The following is a 5,000-nucleotide window of genomic DNA, read 5'->3' as shown; positions in this document are numbered from 1 at the left end:
CTGAAATGTAGCCCCATAATACGTTCTTTTTTGGGGGAGTTGGGGGGTAAATGAGAAAGGGGGTGGGGCACGATTGATGTGTTGTCTGAGCATCTGAGCATCAGTGGTGGGGCAGATAGAGGCCTCTTAGAGACGAGCGAGAGGCGGGGTGGGCAGCGGGTGAAAGGACACAGCTACCGCTTTCTGATGACATCCTATTCTCTCTCTCTCATTTTCCCTTTCTTTCTCTCTCTTACACTCTTTCTCCTTCTCTCTCTCATCTTCCCTTTACCCCCTATCTCTCTCTTTCTCTCACTCATTCTCTCTCTCTCACTCTCTCTCATCTTCCTTTGCTTTCTCTTTCTCTCTCCCTCTCTCTTTCTCTCTCTCTCCCTCCCTCCCTCATAAGCACACACACACACTCTCTCCTTCTCACTCTTTTTTGATCTGTGCTGAAACCAAAGTGGTCTCTGTATATTTTCATAATGGCAACCTCTTATTTTGTTCTCAATCTACAGTACAGAACCCACTGGCAAGAGCTCTGCTTTTTTTTATTTATATCTATGTCTCTATATTTAACTTGGCTTGCTGTTCTCCAAGCCACACAAACAGGAGGAAAGGGGAAATGTTAGCATTTGTAAATATTTAGTCATTTGGGTTTTGTGTAGGTGGACAGGCTTGCGGGTGAGCGCTGTGTCTGGTTTGGCCATGCAGGCAACGCCAGGCTAGAGAATTTAAATTTCCGAGAGAGAGAGAGAGAGAGAGAGAAAGAGAGAGGAAGACAAGGAGCGAAAGAGGGGGAACGGCAAAGAGAAAGAAGAGAGAGAGAGAGAGAGAGAGAGAGGAGAAAGAGTTAGAGTTAGAGGGGACAGAAAGAGAGAGGGAAGAGAAAGAAGGGATAAGGAGATCGAGTGAAAGAGAAAGAAAGAAAGGATTGGCTTGACCACCCCGTAACATACTGCAGGCCTGTGGGCACCACCTCCACTGCACCCACAAGGCCCAAACGGAGAAAATGATCAGTTCTAGAACGATCTGTGAGCCGAGGAGGAGCCGCCATGCCAACGAAAACAATGACTAATCTGGGACTACAAAGAGACAAAAACAAATATTTATTCATCGGGTTTTGAAAACTTTGTTTGAGAAACATTCTACTCTCAAACATTTTCCACATGAAGAACTGGTGGCGAAAAAAAGTACCTCAGGGGTTTGAAGTGGTTCCTGCGCATGTTAATGTTGTCTGTGAAGTCAAAAGTCACGGCGGTTCCATAGTTCCTGAACCAGAGAACTACACTCCTTTATATTCTAGAGTTCTTACCTTTAGACTCTGGCAGAAGGGAGCTAAGTAGAACAGAGTGTGCGTGTGTGTGTGTGTGTGTGTGTTGGTTGTTATGTGTGTGAGTGTCCATGTGTGTGTTTGTGCGTATACATTTATGTATGTGTGTGTGTGTTAGAAAGAGTGAGTAAGTGGGTGAGTGAGTGAGTTTGTGTGTGTGTGTGTGTGTGTGTGTGTGTGTGTGTGTGTGCGTGTGTGTGTGTGTGTGTGTGTGTGTGTGTGTGTGTGTGTGTGTGTGTGTGTGTGTGTGTGTGTGTACGGTGAGTGTGTATGATGTCCCAGGGGTAGGTGGGTGTCAGCAATGTCAGCAGACTTGGACGTCAGTGATTATTTGACACATGAGGTCAGAGATTGGGTGAGAGAGAGGGTGAGTCCTAAAGGTCGGAGGTCAGCTGCGTACCCCTGCAGGGGATGAGGCGGCTGTGCTCCCCACATGTGGGTGCGTTTAAGTCCGACCCGGGCAGTCAGTCATCCCCATACCTCCCCAAACCGGCACCATGGCCTCCAGCGAAACACACTCTCTTTCGCAGACTTCTTGGCTACCCTGAACAGAAAAGTCATTTGCTTGCATAAACTACTCATTTTTTGTCTGTCTCTCTTGCTTGTATTTCTTTTTCTTCTTTTTTCGTGTGTGTGTGGCTAAAACTTAAACTGGCAACTGACCTCGCCACTGACCTTGAGCTGACCCCCACCTCAGAGTCAAGCAAGCAGACTCCAGCTCTTTGGCCTCTCTCTCTGCCCAGTTTCCCTCATTAACCAAGAACCCAAAAAAAATAAAGCCTGCAAAAAATAAGAATGTTCCAGAAAGGGAGGGAAAAGAAAAAAAACTAAAAAAATGTGAGAAAAAAAAACAAAAAGAAAATTCCAAAATGTCCCACTACTCCCCACATTAGCCAGGGCACAATTATTTAATTTCCAACTAATAAAGCTGAAGTGGTTTTGTATCCCCCTTGTCCTGGGGCCCGGGGCCCACTTGAGGCCCACTTGGGGGCCGCTGGATGCTGCTGCTGGGGGCTGCCGCCGCGTCTGCCGTCTCCAGGGCTGCTGTGGGGCCGCTGGCCCGTGGTCCGGGCTCCGACCGCAGGTTGGGCTTCTGGCATTAATCGCGGGGCATTTAAGCCCGACACAACTGGAAACACATGGCAGCCTCCACCTGCCTTTAGTCAGCTACCGAGAGACGGAGGAGAGGAAGCAAAGCACTGAGGGAAAGGCAGGGAGAGAGAGAGGGAGAGAGAGAGGGAGTAAGAGAAAGAGAGGGGAGAGAGAGAGAGGGGAGAGAGAGAGAGAGGGGAGAGAGAGGGAGCAAGAGAGAGAGAGGGGCGAGAGAGGGGGGTGGGGGGGTGGGTTAACACTCTTTTATAAAACCAATGTTCAGATCTTGACATTACTGCAAAACCACGAGATCCACATGTCCTACCTCCTCAGATGTAAACCAGTACGACAGCCCCTGCTCCAGACACTTACTTCATGTCTTAAAGACGTGACGCCCATCCTCCCCAGTCTCACAAAACAGCCCTCACACCCCCAAACCGTACAAAGCCCTACAATATCACTGACCAATTTGGGGGGGGGGGGATAAGAGAGAATGGGGAGAGAGGTAGAGAGAGAGAAAGAGAGAGAGAGAGAAAGAGGGAGTAAGAGAGGGGGGAAGAGAGAAAGAGAGAGAGGGAGGAGGAGAGAGGGGGAGATAGAGAAAGAAAGCAAGGGATGGATGCAGAGAGGGAGAATATGAGGTAGGACAGAGAGAGAAAGGGTTGGATGGAGAGAACATGGAGTGTAGGGAACGGAGGGAGAGAGAGTGTGGACAGAGAGAACGTGTGTAAAGGAGGAATGGAGAGAGCGGAACAACAGATGAGGCAGAGGAGAGTTAAAGACAAGGATGGACATGTGACGACTAAGGGGGGAGAGAAGGGTCAAACAGTACCTCTGTGTCAGCGTTTGCCCATGAAAATCTAACTTCACCTAACTTCTACTAACAGAGGCGTGTGGTTTTACTCATTTAAAAGATACAACCCCTCAGTATTTACCACATCATCAGATAATCAGCTTGGACTTTAATGAGACCTCTTTGCATGCATATTCTTCTTTGTACAAGAAAGCTTTTGCTATATATAAAAGCTTATAAGTAGAGGTTTTGTAGAGATGAACCCAAGTGCTGATATAAGTAGATATTTACAGAGTAGAGAGCACTGTGCAGAATCTCAATGAAGACACATTTAAGGGTGTAATGCCTAACATAACAGATAGGGGGTGCTGTTTGGCCAGATGTTTTTCTGGCAGCCGTCCTGGGCTTGTCAGCAAGCAGCCTGGATCCGCGTCCGTGTCCCTTGATAGGAACCACATGTATGCACTGTCAGAGCGACTCCTCTTGTATGTTTTCCTCCTCGGAGGCGCGAACATAAACAAGCTGATGCAGATTAAAGTGCACTCTGTCAAAATATTTAAACCCACACCAACCAGGCCGAACTGAAAATGAACAAAAATATGACTTCATGGTACCCCCCCCCCCCCCCCCCCCTCACACACACCCAGCTCTCTCAGCACCCCCACCCCCTACACCCCACCCCAACACTAACCCCTTCCTGGGAAGATACCAGGCCAAAATGTCTGACAAAAGGAAGGCTCTCTCGGTTGAGACGGTAGCGCTGCAAACCAAATCGATTCGCTACGATAAAAAGAATCAGTCGTTTACGCTCCTGCAACAGAGTAAACCAGAGGAGAAGTGAGCTTCCTTTCTTCCTACTGCATCTGACCACATCCTAAGGTGTGGAGCACATCACAGGTGGCGGGCATCTTTCATCAAGACTGCAGAGAGAGAGAGACGAGACGAGCTCCTAAAGGGACGTGCTTACGGCTGCCTGTGTTACTCCACGCGCTGGGAAATAATGGGTTGGACGTTTGATGAATCTGAAGGCTATAAAACTGACATAGACAAAGATGTGGATGAATGGCAAGTTTGTGCTTTCATTGATTGCACATATAAGTATGTGTGTCCGTGTTTCTGTGTGTATACACATCTTTGTGTATGTGTTGCAGTGTGTAAATGTGTGTGTTTTTGTGAGTTTTTGTGTGTGTGTCTGTGTCTGTGTGTGTGCATGTGTGTGTGTGTGTGTGTGTGTGTGTGTGTGTGTGTGTGTGTGTGTGTGTGCATGCGTGCATGTGTGTGTGTGTGTGTGTGTGTGTGTGTGTGTGTTTACACGAAAAGTGCTACAACAACAAGATGGCATGTAGAGAGGCAGGTGAGAGGAATGAACATTAAAAATAGTGACAGGACAGAGTGAGGGGACACAGAGTGAGGACACAGAGTGAGGGGACACAGAGTGAGGGGACACAGAGTGAGGGGACATCGACTAGGAGACATAGAGAGGAGACATAGAGAGAGGGGACACACAGTGAGGGGACACAGAGTGAGGGGACATAGAGAGGGGACACACAGAGAGGGGACACAGAGAGAGGGGACACACAGTGAGGGGACATTGAGAAGAGTACATATAGAGGAGGCGTACAAAGAGCTCAGAGAGAAGGAGGGAGAGAGAGAGAGCGAGACGGAGAGAGAGAGAGAAGGAGAGAGAGAAGGAGGGAGAGAGAGAGAGCGAGACGGAGAGAGAGAGAGAAGGAGAGAGAGAAGGAGGGAGAGAGAGAGAGCGAGACGGAGAGAGAGAGAGAGAAGGAGAGAGAGAAGGAGGGA

Source organism: Clupea harengus, chromosome 23, assembly GCF_900700415.2.
Source record: "Clupea harengus chromosome 23, Ch_v2.0.2, whole genome shotgun sequence".
Lineage (NCBI taxonomy): Eukaryota > Metazoa > Chordata > Actinopteri > Clupeiformes > Clupeidae > Clupea > Clupea harengus.
The sequence above is the reverse complement of the archived record's forward strand: the minus strand, read 5'-3'. Positions refer to the sequence as shown.